Genomic DNA, 13994 nt, shown 5'->3' on the forward strand with positions numbered 1-13994 from the left:
TAAAATATCTCCCTTTTTTTTTTTTTTTTTTTTTTCAAGCAGAAGACGACAAACGAGATCTAGAGGTGACTGGAACACAAACCTGTGCTCATCCGATCTCCTGCATATCCCTCATTCATGCCACAGACAAAGTCTCAGCAAACATACATATCATGCCATTAAAAAAAAAAAGAAAAAAACAAAATAAAAAAAAAAAAAAAAAAAGCATCTTCATAGTAAATCCTGCAGCAACTGAAGGCCTCAGAAAGGTACAGAATGACAGCTGGAGATGGGAACTTGAATGAAACAAACTCAAACCTGCTGTTTTTTCTTAATCCCATGTAGTCTCCTCACTGATGCAGATATCAGATGTCTCTGGGCATGTCTGAGTGTGAAACACAAAGCTACGCGTACTGACTGAGTGCATCTCCACATTCCTTTAAACCACGCAAAAGATTCATTCAGACATTAATTACTGTGAAGAATGAAACACTACCAGCAGTACTGCAGTGCTTTTTCAAAGCATAAGTTTGAATCTCCAGCTGAGGGACTGAATGATGGTGCTCCGGCCCTGCTGCCTCCAAGTCAGTCAGTGACCCAGTCCCATCTCAGCCCAGCCACGAGTTGCGAAAACAAAGGTACAGGGTACAGGCTGATGGGATTTCAAAACTATCATCCACACACAACCACAACTGACATTGCAAGAGTGAAACTTGCTGTCAGAAGGACATCTGGAGCCCAAAGAGGAGTTTCTAAGGAAGAGACTACAGACTTCCTGGCTATGTGTGACTAGTCTGCAGTCACCAGTAGAGAGGGGAGTATAAATATGTGCACACTCCCAGGACATAGCAAGGGGTAAGGCGTATCAGCCACTATCCTCGTGCTCTGAAACCAACCCACATGTTTCTACTTCATGCACCAGCCTCTACCCTTCCCAAAACAGAATGGGCCAGCTCAGAGCAGAGAAGACTCAAGGCCTTTCCTAAGACACAGCACTTTTTAGTTTTGTAGATCCAGTAATAGTTTCAGGTTGTGGACAACTGACCTAACTGCAAACAGTAGCAGTCTAGTGCTAAGTAAGAAAACTAAACAAGCATTTTATCCAAAGGCACACAGATGAGAGGCTGTATGACTAGACCAGGGGTCAGTTTGCACAGAAATTTAGGAGAGATGTTTTCAAATGGACAAAAATCTTGGGTTTTGTATTAAAAATCATGTTATTAGAGGTTTACCTGTCCCTATTTGCACCACCTTTTCAACTGAAGATGGAGAAGGATGATGCAAGCTGTACCTGCAAGAGGGAACGCTGTCTTCTTGATATAATCTGCTGTGCTGCCTCCACTGCCTGTCTCAACTCTCACTGTAAGTTTTAGAAACCAGAGCTGGCCAAATGACAAAAGATGGGGCAATCTCTTCTCTCAAATGCAGCATCTAGAACAGAGGAACCTRGTGAGCAGACAGACTGTAATGAGGAAGCAAATATAGATGAAAGGCTGAAGGAAGCAATTCTCTGTCAGCCTTTGTCACATCTCAAATGAGACACTGAGCGCTTCTGAAAATTGTTGCTATCAGTTTCTCCCTGCTTCTTTTCTTCCCCCTCTCTTCCTTTTCTGAAACAACTGAACAACCCAGAGACCAATGGTCTCAAGATCAGCACTCTTACAACAGAAAATACTGTAACAGAGACTAGAGGTGGCAGCCCTGGCTCTTGCAGCTCATGCTAACTGTCCAGAAACCTTCACTATCTCCTCCAGCAATGGCCTTGTCTCACCCTGTATCCTCATTTCAGAGTCCTAATCCAGCCCCAGCTGAAGCACTTTGCAGCCTGTCTGCATCAGAAGAGACCTTCCATGTGTGTACATGTGTTAACATGACTGTGCTCACGTGTCAACATCTGTGTCAACAGCACTGTGCCTTTGCGTGTGGGCCTAACAAACTCACTGTCAATGAACACATGCATCTGACAGAAAAGGCTGCCTTTCAGAGATACTTAAAACAGAGAAATAATTTTGCATTTTGGCATCTAAATATGTTCTGATATGCAATACACACACCAGCATCCAGCCTGAACCCACCTCTGAAAACTGGGGTCAAAACAGTGAGCAAGGGTCTCCATTGAAATCTAAATGCACAGTTTGCATACAAGTGATGCTGCTTCAGGTAACAAAAGCTGGCCGCAGATCTAAATAGCTGAGAAAAAAAAATGGGTTGAAGGACTGACATTTTACAGGACCCTATGGCACTAGCAAAAAATAAAGCACCCTCAAGATACACCACCATTCCAATTCTTTCATAAGGACTGACTGGTATTTTGTGACTTAGTGCTCTTCCCTACACCTTCTGCAGCATAGCAATTAGAATATTTTCACAGACTTCCCCAAAGAACTCAGCTCTACGTTAGAGTTGTCTCAGAGGAACAAAAGGTTATTCCCAGCTCATGTTGGTTCATTCCTTCTTCTTGCTGTCTGCATCATCATATTTCTCAGGAAATGCTGAAGATGCTAGTGTTAGAGGGTGAAAGTATGTAAATGATAGGTTTCAATTACGATAACATCAAAAAAGCCACTTGTATCTTTCAGGGCAGAAAAATAAGTCTAGGTAAATATGTCACTTAGAAAATAAAATGAGATTGCGTGAGAAAACAGTTAAAATTTGTGAGGAAAAATAATCAACTCCAGATTGTCAATGAGAGGGACAAAACATGAAAATGCAAGGTGTGCAAAGCAGTACATGAGGCTGGTATAAACAGTAATTTTGAACTGTATGTTTACTAAGAAGGGAAAGAACTGTTCTGTAACTCTCAAGGAACAGAGACTAGCTCTGTGCCCCAGCCATAAATCCCTCTGTACACAGAAGTGCAGAGACCCTGTTTGGAATCACATAATCCATTTTGATCCCTCAGAAGCATAAAGACATCCACAAAGTGGAAGGAGTTTGCAAGTCACCATCGGTCTCGAGCTGACAAAAAAGTTGCAGCCTCCTGATTGCTTTCATTCTCTGCTACCAAACTAAGCTTCAACTGATCACAACCAGTTGCCTAAGCACACAGCGTTGGCCCGTGAGCCTCACAAGCTGTTGCCACCTCCACCAACTATGCAGAAGAGTCTTGCCAGTTACTTCTGACTCTGCAGCCTGCTCCTCGGGGATGGGCAGCCATGTTTTGGTCTCTTGCCTCCAAGTTAAGGTTCTTATTCCCACCTCTGCCTCTCTAGCTGTGAGTTTTAGAGCTCCCCTCCTCCTACCCTGGCCCTTATTCCTGCTGCTGGCCACCTCCCTTATCAGTCTCCCGTGACTTTGCAGAGTTTTGGCATGGCCTTTGCCCATGCTTTTGCCTCTTCCTTTGGATTGCTGCCTCCCTGAGCTTGCCTGGGTTCTCACTGCAGCACCCAACTTTTATTGCAAAGACTTCCTTTGGGCTGTGCCTCCATCCTTGGCTTTAGTTTGGCCTCAACATACAGCATGACATCTCCTACCCTGCTCAGGTATGGATGCCATAGCAGTGGTCAGAGAACAGCAAAGAAAGTGACTAACAACTGAACAGACTAAAATAAACAAGAGTGTACAACTTGGTTAAAAGAGTACAGGGAAGAGAAGCAGGAAGGCATAAAAATAGTGTATAAAGAGGGGGAAGGTGTTATTCTGAAAGACAGTACAACTAAGAGAAAGAAAGAAACTGAGCAGGGGAAAGTTAGGCCATCACAGAAAAACACCCTAATGGTGAGTGCTGGGAGACTGGGGAGTAGTGTCTGTAATTTTCCTTCCAAAATCAGACTTATACTACACCAAAGGCGCAAAGAGGGCTGCAGACATTTATGAATCTGAAGCCGATATGACTAACATACTCTTGACATACGGAGAGTATGCTATTATAAATGAACAATGACAGCAACAGAAATTCCAAGTCAGTTCCATTCTACCCCAGGCAAGAAGGAATAAAGGACTGAAGCAAAAGAGAAGTTTCTCTCTGCTGTAGATTAGCTAGCAAAGCGAGTTATGGTCATAAGGCACAACTGTACTACATGAAACAGAATACAATAATCCAAGGCAAAATCAGCCAAAGGATATTTGCTTTGTTCCACATCAAAAAGCAGACTCATTCCTTGTCTATGATCATCAGAGCATAGGATTTGTTCCCTTCCTAGAAAGCCTGTGGATATCCCCCTGTTTTGGTAACAGTCCTTTCCAAATTGCCTATCAGATGAAGAGAGAATGTGCTGACTCCAATCCCACCCAAGAACCTACAAGCTCTGCAAAGGAACCCCTCACCCCAACAGTAATTGTTCTGCAAAAAGAAATTGGTTCTTCTGTTCACATGCCTCATCCAGCAGCAAATTCTCCCTCCCCTCTCACCTGTCTCTCTCTTTCTTTGTCTGTCAAAGGTTGAGGTTTTGCCTTTGCCTTCACCTCTTGGTTTCTACCTGATCAAAGGGTGCCATGGCAATTGAAGGAGCAAGGGGAAAAGGGAGTATGCATGTGACTGCTTTCAGTTCACGTAAGATCCTGAAATGGGCTGTGCCTTTCTGCTTCCTCCCTCCCTCTCTCTGGACTGCCAGATGTCCTTGGTCCTGCAACTGAAAGGAGGAGAAAGGAGAAGAGGTTACTAGAGTTCATTCACACTGCACACAGGGCTCTCTCTGCCTCTTTTCCTGTTTGCATGGAAGTATCAGTCCCTTTGACGGAGGGAGGGAGGGAGGGACGGACAACACAATGGTAAAAGAGGACAGACTTTTTACCAGTTAATTAATGGGAATGAATGAATAAAAGGTGAGGTCCAGACTGAGGTGGTCTTGTTGACATGAAATTCCTCTAAAGGCCGTCAACACAAGGTCTCCTGGACTTGGGAGGGCAGCACAAGCCAGGCCTGGGTAACAAGTTCCTTCTACTCTTCCTAGGCTTTTTACTGCACTGTCACCTCAGTTTTTGAGCCTCTGGTTAATCTAGAGCATAACTACCTGAGGAATGGAAAAAAACAGGGCATGCTCTGGGACACAGCAAGGAAGATGTTATAGCAATAGCATCCCCCATCTGCCCTCCAAGCTATCTTATAGAATGACAAGTCATCCTTCATCATCTCTGTCCAACAAGCTGAGCTGAGAAGCCAGAGTCCCGCCATGGGAGCAGGCAGAGCCCAACCACTTCTGAGCAACACCGAGTCCTGCAGCACCTGCGGGGAAGAGCATGAGCAGAACTTGCCGTTTGTAGGTGAATCACAGTAATCCTTAACGTTTAGCTCTGAATCCAGCTCATCGCCATCAGCACTGCTATCAGCACTGACCTTTGGATGGCAGGAAGCACAATTGGGGCTTTGACAGGGGCTTCAAACAGGAAAAATCCTGTCTGTGCTCCTCCCAGGAAGATGAAACACACAGAGCAGAGCAGCTGCCCCTTCCTCCTAACAGAGAGGCAAAGGGCAGCTCTGTGCAGCTCCATGGGAGGAAGGCGAGAGGAGGGTAACCAGTCTGCAACCTTGTCTATAGAAGAATATGTTTGTCAGCATTAGCTATAATAGCAAATTCTCCCTACAGGAATGCACTGCACAATGGCAACAGCATTCTTTCACCCGTACCACTCACACAATTTCCCCAAACAAATTAACCTGCCTGATCAGTAAGACTTCTTTATTTTTTCTTTGCACATCTAACTGTATCTGTGCAAAGGTGGTTTTGGTTTGTGTTTGTTTTTTTCCTAGGGCACCTCTGTTGGCCAATGGGGCAATGCTTTCATGCTCCTAACCACACCACCAGACCAAAAAAAACCACCCCAAAACAAAAAAACACTCCACACATGAAAAATGTTCAAGAAACCTAGAAAAATCTCTACTGTGAAATAATCTCCTAATCAGCAAGACCACAGCCTGCAAAAATGAAGTTGAGATGTTAACAGTTCACTAGTCCTGCTGCTGATCTGCTCTTACACATCATAAGTGCAGTGAGAGCTCATCAAATCCTACTTGAAAGTTGAAAATGAGAACTGGCCCCACCTTAGCTTCCTTATAAATGCCACTGCATGGCAGCATAGAAAACATGCCCAGAGAATCTGTTTCTTTCTGGATTCTTTCTCTAGCTTCATTCAGCCATCAGTACCTTGTTCTACACGATTATACATAGCTAGCCAAAATGCAATAGCCAGCCATCCTTTTCAATAATGGTTTTAAGACCCAGAGTTTCCTTAGTCTTCTCAAAGAGCACAGATGAAAAGAGACAGGAAATACCCATCAGTGTCATCTATACAGGAGGTAATGGCAGTCAGTAACTGGCAAGGGACAAAAAGGCTGTTTTTAAGATGGGGCTTTCATAGAAGTAAAAAAAGAGTTAGCGATGCCTCTCCCCTCAATCACTGTGAAGAACTACGGGCACAGAACACAAGAAAATCCTATCTCAGATCCTACATTCCTTCTTTACAACCCTCAGTCCCACAGATTTTACATCCTTGCTTCAGAGAATACACGCCTGACTCGTGGTGGATTTGAGATGCCATCCCAATGGCATCTCCAAACTGGAGAGAGATCAGAACAGAAGAAAAGCAAGGATGAATATCCAAAGTAACATCCTGACAGGCAAGATGCCAGGGAAAAGGGTCAAACCCTGTCCCTGGCCAATAAGAAAATCCACTATATTATACCTACAAAAACAGCACTGCAGGTTTTTGTCCTGCACGGTTCTATGTGGAAAATGGTAATACTACACAATAATACAAAGTACTGTTTACCTGATGGCCTCCTTAGAAATAATTTAATCTCCACCAAACTCTACAAAGTCAAGGAATAAAATTTCATGACCTGTGCCTATGCTAGCCAAGTGCTTTCCACATGTAGCATCAAGAAAAAAGGAAATCTGCTCAGCTTCCCCCAGTTGTCTCAGTCCCTCTGTTCAACATTGGCATCACAAACTGCTGTTGACTCCTCTGAGCAGGAGCACACCCCAGCCCACTGTCAGTATCCAACTACTACTAAAAGAGAGAGCAGCAATAAGAAACAGCAGTGTTTTTTTACCAGAGAGACACGATGTCAAAGGGCAGGTAACATCCCCAAAGCTGTAAGATGAATCACAGTAGAGCCAGAAGAAAGAGAACTGAGAAGCCCTCAGCTCCTAGACCCTCATCCAGACCACCTTCTCTTTTGAACTGGTCTTCTCCATCTTCTATCATCTATGAAATAAAAGAGCATGAAGAACAGGAGGCAAAAGAGGAAAGAGTAGAATAAAGGAGAGGACATGGCTGTTTACTGTACAGCCATTTGTTTGTTTTTCTGATCCTCCTTTCCTCCCACCCAAGAGTACTTTCATCAGCAAGCTGCATATCACCATAACTGAAACAGGATTGTTTCTGGGAAACAGCCTTTTTATAATGTATCTATATAGCACTTAGTATCCAAGCACCATCCCACCTAAAAGCATCAATCAAAAATACTATTGCTCACAGGCAAGAGAGAAATTCAGTACTGGATTGCAAAACAGGCAGGAAACTCATTAAGATTCCCTTAAGGGCAGTCGGGGAAAAGTACCAATGCCCATTCATAGAAATATCATCCCTAGATGTAGCACAGAGGTTACAAAGAAATGACAATACTGCAGAAATACCTATATAAAGAATAAATCAGATGGATACTGGAATTGGATTTTAAATTGCTTCAAAGAAAATAAGCTCGACTTTTCTACATTTTAGTCTATTCCCTGCACATCTACTACCTGGAATTTATTTTGGCAGGTTTCACAAACACTACTCATAGAAGAACTGGAGAAGAGAAGCAAGGATTCCCATCCTGCAGCAGTAGAATTATGTATCCAAAACTAGAAGAGCAAGAAGACTGCAGGAGAGCAAGAAGAGAGATTAGAAGAGCTGCCAGGAAACACAGAGTAAAGACTAGCGTACTAGTAGGGGTACAGGTCAGAAGAAAAGATTATTAAGAGTTCTGTGCAAGGTAAACTTGCCCTGCTTTTGACTTTACTATTCTGGATTCTGGCCTGCATGGTCTGTCCATTTCTGCTCTGGGGGTCATTCCAACTGAACATTTAAAAGGTACAATAACAGAAGAATAAGGAGAAGAGATTTTTTGGCTGTGTAAATCCACACAATGAAAGTTAAGAGGGGAGGGTTAAAGGTCTGAGAATGAGAGAAAGAGGATCTGTGTGACAGGAAGGGAGCATGTGAGAGGGCGTGTGACAGTCTGTGCAGCAGAATGTGTGTGTGTAGATCTCATTCCCTCTGAGGCTCTGGTCCAAGTGTGGAGCTGAACTTTCTGCAGACTTTGTCCTGCCAAGTCATGTTCCCTTCTCACACTGCCTGACATCACCACAAATACTCAGCTGGAAAACAGTCCAGAGCCGGACAGAGTCTGCTGCTCAAATGCCAGCCAGTGAAATGGCTGCACTCACAGCACACCCACCAGATGGGAAAGCAGAGCCTCTGACTCCCGCAGGTTATCTCCAAACACCCAGGACACCTCATCCCTATCCATCCAGAAAGAGCCCCCACAAGGCACAAAGAGATTTAAGGTGCTAACAGACAAATGCTTTTTTATGGTCCAGACAGTACAGTTGAGAACAGATTAGGAAGTCTACACAAAAGCTCTAACAGGAAAAAAAACAAAGAATACAGTTATGAGATTACCAGGGTTTGTCACAAGCAACCTACTGCTAGGAGCCCAGGTCCTTCCCAACTCCTGACCAATCTGGCCACAAGGAGAAGGAAACCAATAGCAGGATTCACACATGACCACAGAAGAATCACGAGCCAGGGGTTCTGCAAAGACTAATGCTCAGGCAGAGTCTGTATGAAGCAAGTAGGAGCTGTAAAATATTATACTGCCAGAGAGCTCAGCACCTGACTTCTCAGAATTAACTGCAAACCCAAGATCAGTGCTGGAAAATGTGAGCGTGAGTATGACTGTGCGGGCAGGCAATGGAGTTAAGCCAACAGGTATCTGGATCTCCTATTCTGATCGTCCTATCAGGAGAGAAGGGTGGGGATGGCCTGCTGTTTCTGGGACACTGCAAAAGGCACCACCCAGAGCAAGTATCAGGGAGTACCAGTTGGAGACAATACTAAAACAAGGGAGGACAAAGTCTTCAGGGTTGCTTACTGTATTCTCCTGAGCCTTCACTCCCAACTTGCTGCAAGAAGCAGCATGACAGAAAGCGCTCTCCAAGTGCAGGTCAGAGGGGGAGCAATTTGTGTTTTCCTCGAGCAAAGGTTTCTCTTTTCTCCACTCCTGTTCTATTTCTATGATATCAAATAGCAACTTGACAGCTTTCTGGAGACCAAGGGAAATTTTTTCTCCAGTCCCACATAACCCAGGAAGGTTATCCTCCTCTCCTCAGACACACTTAGATACAGGAGCTACATTATATGATTTAAGCTCATCACTATTTTGTATTTTAAAACACTCCTCACAACAGCAGTTCACTCTTCCTTTGCTGAGGAAGGGGACCTGGCACCTTCCTTAAAGGTCTAGCAGTGCAACTTTGCCCAGCAGTGTGCCATATGGACAAACCCCTAAATCGCAGCCTTAGGGCTTCCTATCCAGACCCTGCAGACGCCCAAGTCTGTGTCCCTCACCAGTTACAAAGACAAAAGCTATCTGCTGGACTTCCTCCTGACCCTTTCACAGAGACCAAAATATTATTCCTCCCCTACAGACAATGGCCAAGGGTGGGAAGCGGTCAATCAGCAGAAGACTGAAATCGCAGCATTTGTATTTGAAGGCAGGACAACAGCTTCTTTCCCTCTCCAAGCACACAGCCGCAAAAGCTGTCCAGCCTCGGTGGCAGTACTCGTGCAAGCCGAGGCATGCTGGCAAGAAGGGCTGACCACAGGATAGCAAGAGGGTGAGTGTGTGTGTGTGCGCGTACACATGTGTGTTGTGTACACATGCATGTCAAGGCAAGTGCGATCACAGCAAGTCTCCAAGACTGTTACAGTACAACTTCACGTGCCCACAAACACTTGCACATGGGTTCCTGCTGGTAGGTGCTCAAGAAGCCACTGCGTGTGCACACCTATGCCTACGTAGAACAGGGAAACTCCTAGGGGGGCTGCCATATTTCTGCATGTATGTCCCTGGCAACACAGATACACCATGGAGCTATTTCAGAAGCCTGCCTCTTTGCCCTCATTTCATAAGAATCTTAAATAGACTATTTAAATTCTAAACATTTTTATTTAAATAGGATTTTACACACTTCAAAATTACCCTCACTAAATTTATTTTCTAAGATAATGACAATTTATGGTAAGGCCTAAAATAATCATTTAAACAAACAAACAAAACCCTATCCAAGTAGCACATGGTCCTGGGAAACGTTTAAGGAACATAACTGCTAAACTCAGGGAAGTCATGAAGTCCACAGAATCAGAATTCATTGAAATATTAATCACATCTCTCTTAAAAGGGCAGAAAGACTAGTTTCTTCAGTTCAATCATTTAGTTTGGTTTGCCTGAAGCTGAGAAGAAAAAAAAAGACTAAAAGTTGCAGGGGGGATTTGTTTCTCTCTTCCAATCTATGAATAAAAACAAGACAAGAGAGGATAAGTTATGCTCATTCAAAGATCTGAAAGGACATGATGACCAAAAACAAACAGTTCATTTTGCTAAGCATAGATAACTACCTGGTTAAAATAAATCAGTTAGTTTTAATGGCACACACTCCAGTACGCATATTTTCTCTTACCTATCCAGTGCTTTATTATAGTTCAACTATAAAAAGTTATTTTTGAATATTTTTAAACTTGACCTTTTATTTAAATGCAGCTTTGCACCAGTCAAAGAAAAATTATTCATCTAGTAAATATAAATGACCATTTTCTAATGCAAACATTTATTGTGATATAATAGCATAAATAAACGTATGTAGATATACTGTATCATCCTGTTTAGCAGGAAGTAGTAATGAATTAACCTAACCAGTTAGAATAAACCTTGCTCTCAGGAAAATATCAAATGCAAAACAAGGCTTAAATGAATTATTTAAATCACCAATTTTAATAATGATTTAAATCAGCAAGTGGGAAGTCTTGATTTAAACCAATTAACCTTGTTTTTTTTCATAGTCGTGCTAGGATCTGCCATTCAAGACTGCTCCTCTTTCTTGAGGGAGCGGGAGGATATAACCTCTAAGTCCAGCTCATTTCAAGAAGTTTTACAAGTGCATTTCCCATTATTTTTTTAAAACCTTAAAACAAAATAGAAAACCTTACATGTTGAGAGACACCTACTCTCTTGTCAATCATCTGCTTTAGCAATCAGCCTGCTACTCGCCTAACATCTTTTATTTACATCCTACAGAGGTTTCTACATGCATATAACACAACTTGTCTCTGCAGCACAGCTTTGAAATCCCTTCAATCCTCTCATCCCATGAGATAGTTCTACTTAATCCTGTAGACACCAGTTATGGTCTGTTCAAAATGAGAATTAGATTTCTAATTCTCTGACATTGTTCTCTTCATCTCTCAATCAACTTCTCACTAAACAAACATGTTTTTTTTTCCCCCCCTTCCTTAAACATGCTGGGAAGTTTTGGCCCTGCCTGTCTGTACACTGTCTTAGTTAGCCTTTGCCCTCCCCAAATGAGACACTTAAAGCTTGACAGTGTACACATTTCAACTCACTTTATAAAATGATACAGCAATCAAGCTTATTACTGTAAGGTTTTCTTTTTGACATTCAAAGCAAGTAATTTTGTCTTACAGGAAATCTGGTTTTGAGATCTCTAGATCTAAAAATGCAAGCTACACTGGCTCCAGAGGTCTCTCCTTGTTAGTAAGGGCACAAGAAAGGAATTTTTCTATGCTCCACAAATGAGGGGGGAAAAAAAGAAAAAAAAAAAAAAAAAAAAGGTGTTTTGTCCCAAGCAGGAAGTCACAAATCAAAAACTACAAAAGCAGTGCTAAAGTAACCCATCATACTACTTTTAACAGAGAAATTCACAAGATCTGCCAGAACATGGATGGCCTCTTCTAATTTAACAATATTATTCCTATCTATCAAACCAGCATTTACTGCAAATACAGCTTCTAGCTGCAGTAGCCACAATGAAAATGTTAGGCCAAAGATTATACTTATATATTAGCAGAAGTATGATCTAATAACCAAGTTCAACCTGTTCGCAGCCTAGATGCAGAACTGTACCTCACAGCAGGAAGCATTCCCATGAATTCCCTGCTAAGATGAAGTTCCTTCCAGTTGAGACAATTTCCACAGCAAAGGGAATGTCATTCTGCATTCCAAATTACTATACCGTGAGGAAGAAGTACCATATTCTTCTTCAGACCAGCAGAACAATTTCCCCCAATGAAACAAAATGATCTTTGGATGTCAGGTTTCATCTCAATTCTGAAACATGCATTTATCTTCAAGATAGTCAGATCTGTGAACTTTATTACTTAGAGGGAAAAAAGAATTACATAAAAGCAGATAAGCTTTCCTATCATCATGCAAAGACCTACAGTTCTGTGACAATGAGACTTTCACAGCAGCTACTTCCAGAGCAGAAAGCAGGATCATTCTTCAACCCATTCAAGACAAGCACGTTATACTCTACGTTCTTCCCTGGGCAAATGGGAAGATGATCTGTGAAAAATAGCAACAGTTACAGACCTCAAATGCAATATTTAAAATTTCAAAAAATGCCAGCCTTGATAGGCATACAATCACAGACCAGATCTAATTACAAGAGACCTAACTTTTGTGGTCTCAGATCATTGCCATTTCTAAAGATTGGAGCTAATAGCAAAAAAAAAAAACAAAAAAAGAAAAGAAAAAAATTCATTCTGTTTACCAGAGAATGAGCACTCTGACAATTATGAGGACTATTCCCAGAGAAAACATCTTGCTTTGAAAAGTCATCTGAACAGAGATAACAGCAATCAAACGCACTCTAATGCACTGGAAACATGATTCTTCCTACACATGTGATATCAGGATAAGACAGAAAATTTGCATTCCTTACTTCTGCAGCTGCATGCCGGTTCTTCTGCATACCGTCTGCCTCCTCGCTGCACAGCCAGCTGGTAAGGGGAACATGCTGACAAGGCCCAGAGAGCTGCAGCAGCAGTAATTGGAACAGCAGTAACCCAAGGCACATAGCCAGGACATGCAAATTCATTGATAAATTTTCCTGCCTCTTAGTATTATTATTATTTATTTATTTTTAAAGGTAGGCAATATATATATATAGTTCCCTGCTATAGTACTTCTCCTCGCATCCTTTCAGAGTACGAGTAGCTGTAGGTGCCTCAGGCAGCTACAGAGCTCGCTCCTGAGCAGTTCCAGAATGTCCCATATCCCACCTTACTAGAGACTCTGCTTTGGGTTTGTTGCCCTTTTTCCAGGGGTGGGGCTGGGTGGTGTTTTATCCCCTACTTTTCTTTTCCAACAGTTGGCCTTCCTCTGTGAAGACTGATGCATGTGCATAAGCGGATATGAGAAAGAAGTATTACTGACCTCAATACTATACTTAAAAAATGGATTACCTCAGAAGTCACACAGATAGTCTGCTCTGCAAGTTTTTCTGTAGCAGGAGTCTTCTGGTAAATGTGCTATTGGTGCCATAGCGCAGAAGTGCAGCAAGGCCAAGTTCCAGCTGGTGCTGGCACAATCTGTGCTGTGTCCAATGTCTTCTTTCCACAACCCAAAGGAAACAAGGGTTGAGCTCAGTGACACTTAACTGAAATCTTCAAAACAGAATTTTCAAAACAGAATTGCTTCCCTCATGGGAATGGAAAAAGAATTTTTCTGTTACTATCTTGACAGAGGGTTTATGCCTTGATTAATACCAAGCTCACCAATCACTAAAGGAAGTAAAAAACAGCTCTTTCCTTTTCCTTCCATCTTTCCTCAAATATAGACTTCTCCCTGACACCTGGGAAACAGCAGATATTCCAAATACCTCAGAAAGTGCCCTCAGCTTTGCTGCTCAGTATTCCCAATAGACAATCATAATCTGCAGTCCTAGCCAGAAAATGTCTGACACACAAGTGAGCCAAATGGTTAGTCAGCAGTGTGACTCAGTATTGGA

At 42.5% G+C, this 13994-nt stretch overlaps 1 protein-coding gene across 8 annotated transcripts in view; it reads right to left on the reverse strand.

The window, feature by feature from the left end:
* Nucleotides 1–13994, reverse strand: part of NR1H3 (nuclear receptor subfamily 1 group H member 3) — a 29597-nt gene that overhangs the window by 14070 nt on the left and 1533 nt on the right. For 2 of the 8 annotated variants that reach the window (XM_026082375.1, XM_026082374.1), the window contains exons 1-4: nucleotides 6971–7117; nucleotides 4330–4550; nucleotides 2055–2169; nucleotides 1271–1410 (exon numbers count right to left, since the gene is read on the reverse strand). The exons of 1 other annotated variant lie outside the window; for it this stretch is intronic. The gene's annotated coding sequence lies outside the window, so the exon portion shown is untranslated. Of the gene's footprint in view, nucleotides 1–1211; nucleotides 1232–1270; nucleotides 1411–2054; nucleotides 2170–4329; nucleotides 4551–6970; nucleotides 7126–13994 lie in introns of those variants that run through there. 5 more of the 8 variants (XM_026082368.1, XM_026082367.1, XM_026082369.1 and 2 more) reach the window with 5 other exon arrangements.

Source organism: Apteryx rowi, unplaced genomic scaffold (genome assembly GCF_003343035.1).
Source record: "Apteryx rowi isolate R43461 unplaced genomic scaffold, aptRow1 scaffold_574, whole genome shotgun sequence".
NCBI classification, from domain to species: Eukaryota; Metazoa; Chordata; class Aves; order Apterygiformes; family Apterygidae; genus Apteryx; species Apteryx rowi.